This window comes from Tachysurus fulvidraco, chromosome 20 (assembly GCF_022655615.1).
Source record: "Tachysurus fulvidraco isolate hzauxx_2018 chromosome 20, HZAU_PFXX_2.0, whole genome shotgun sequence".
Taxonomy (NCBI): Eukaryota; Metazoa; Chordata; class Actinopteri; order Siluriformes; family Bagridae; genus Tachysurus; species Tachysurus fulvidraco.
Window position 1 is genome coordinate 557858 of NC_062537.1, and position 2551 is coordinate 560408.

General features: G+C 44.3%; 1 protein-coding gene across 2 annotated transcripts in view; it reads right to left on the bottom strand.

Annotated features, from left to right (window-relative positions):
- Positions 1-2306: 2306 nt before the first annotated feature.
- The window catches only part of ppm1e (protein phosphatase, Mg2+/Mn2+ dependent, 1E), a 26747-nt gene continuing 26502 nt past the window's right edge, over positions 2307-2551 (bottom strand). For both annotated transcript variants that reach the window (XR_007138805.1, XM_027158496.2), the window contains one exon: positions 2307-2551. This exon is cut by the window's right edge. The gene's annotated coding sequence lies outside the window, so the exon portion shown is untranslated.

Here is a 2551-nt window from a genome sequence, read left to right on the forward strand (position 1 = left end):
GTGTGTGTGTGTGTGTGTCGACTCTTTATCTGTATTCATATTTTTTGAAATATTAAGAAAGTAATATTAATGTATAATATTAATGTTTATTAATCATAAACTAATCGTACTATTTTTAACATCTGTATTAAAACTTTGCTGCTGTAATGCTGATGTGAGACAGATGCTAACTCCACCGTCTGGTCCGTAATCCATGTAACAGGATAAAACATCAAAACCTTTATTCTCTTTATTCTTTAACGAACTTCCATCACTATGAGAATTCCATCACTAGTGCATGAATATGAGTTCAGTGAGCAGTCTGAGCAGCTCATGTGTGTTCATTATAGTCTTTAGTGTCATTAGCCAGAGCCACACACAAAGGTCTCCATCTATAGTTTCTTCACCAGGCATTTAAAGGCGGTCAGTGCCTCAGCTTTTCGGACATCTAGGTGAAGTTAATTCCACCACCTCGGTGCAGAACAGAGAAGAGTCTTGACGTGCCGAACACAGCATAGCAGCAGTAAGAGAATAAATCTGCAAGAAGGGAGCGAGAAAAGGAGAAAAGAAGAGGACCGAGTACTGAGCCCTGTGGGACACCAGTGGAGAGTCTGCGTGGAGCAGATGTCAGTCCCCTCCATGTTACTTCAGCAACCTTCCAGGTAGGAAGTGAACCATTCTCATGCTGATCCATGAAGCCCAAGACTCCTGAGGGTGGACAAGAGAGTCTCGTGGTTGACGTATCAAACGCTGCTGAAAGGTGGAGGAGGATGAGGACGGATGAAGCTTGGCAGATGTAGCAGCATGTAGTTACTCAGAGACGTACAAAAGGGCTGTCTCTGTGGAATGAGCTGCTTTAAAGCCAGACTGTTTGGACCTTGGAGGTTGTTCTGTGAGAGACAGACTGGTGATTATAGACAATGTGTTCAGGAAGTTTTAAAAGAAAAGAGAGAAGTGACACCGGTCTGTAGTTACTGATGTCTGATGGGTCCAGAGCAGGTTTCTTCAGGATGGGAATAAATCTTGCTCTCTTGAAGGTAGTTGGTACCTGACCAGATGTTATGGATCCACTGATTGTGGTGATTAAAGGCAGAAGGTCTTGTGAAATGGTCTGGAGCATAGTGGAAGGGACTGGATCCAATGCGCAGGTGGTAGGAATGGAAGATTGGATGAGTTGAAAAGTCCCTTCTGTTGCTACGGATGATAAACGTGACCATGAAGGAGTGGGAGAATCCTGGCTGTGTACTGTACTGTAGGCGTAGTCGTGGCAGAAGGTCTGGCAGATTTTCTCAATCTTCTCATTGTAAAAGGTTTCCACATCTTCAGGAGGACGAAGCAGGTGAAGCCGAGGTTGAGTAGTGAAGGGACGATGATGTGGAGCTTATGAGGACGACGTACACAAGCCACAGTGAAGAAAGTCTTGGCAGAAGTCACGTCTGTGGAGAATTTGGACAGGAGCGTACAAGAAGATGCAAGATCTGTCTCAAGTTGTGATTTCTTCCAATTTCTCTCTGCTGGTCTTCGTTCTCTCTAATCGCTGTGTAACCCAGAACAAGAGGTCTTCAGAGGACAGAGAAGGTCCATGATCGAGGAAAACCAGGAGAGGAAAGTGTCCAAGGGTAGAGAAGAGATGAAGGAGTGCATGAAGCTAAAGAGGAAGAGGGACAGAGTTGAGGTATTGACGGGTAAGAGAGATGTTGGTTCTAGGTAGGACATGGAGGTGATGATCAGAGATGTGGGGAAGCGCTCATGTCTGTAGCTGGAATCTGAGGGGTAAAAACCAGATCCAGGACATTTCCTGTGTGTGTGTGTGTGTGTGTGTGTGTGTGTGTGTGTGTGAGGCAGCTGTTGAGAGAAGGAACCCAGAAGAAGACTGAAGCTGTTCAGAGACGAGGTTCCTGCCCACATCTCACACCTTAAAGCAAACACACAACCAACACTACACAATAACACAAGTCCTAAGACACAACTGTGTTCAGCAGATAATAAACACAGGGCAGAATCTCACCAGATGAGAAGAAATTCACGATGAAGAGCTAAAGCACACTGACGCACGTTCTCCTGATGTTTGTCCATCTGTCATTCATCACAGTTTAATCCCTGAAACTATAAACACACTGATTGGCTGTGAGCAGGTCTGAAGCTTCCTGGCTGTGGTGGAGACTCGTGTCCTCCTCACCTGACTCTTATTCAATAAAAGTCTAAATTCAGACCCTAATCTAATCATCATCATCATCATCATCATCATCATCAGTCCATGTTGTTTGTGTTCAGTTTTCAGATCCTGAGCTTTATCTTTAGGAATAAAGTCACACAAAAACAACACACACTTCTTACACTCTTTATACATGATAGTCACCAGATATACATATTTATAATAAATACTACATTAGCACGGAACTCACACACACACACACACACACACACACACACACACACAGGTTCACTATGTATCGTGAGCTAGTTTAGAGACAGGTTTCTGGTGTCAGCAGGTTACTGAGGATCCTGGAGGAGACGATGGAGACGTGAGGTCCTAAACTAGGACAGAAGAGAAGACGTCATGTTCAGCGTC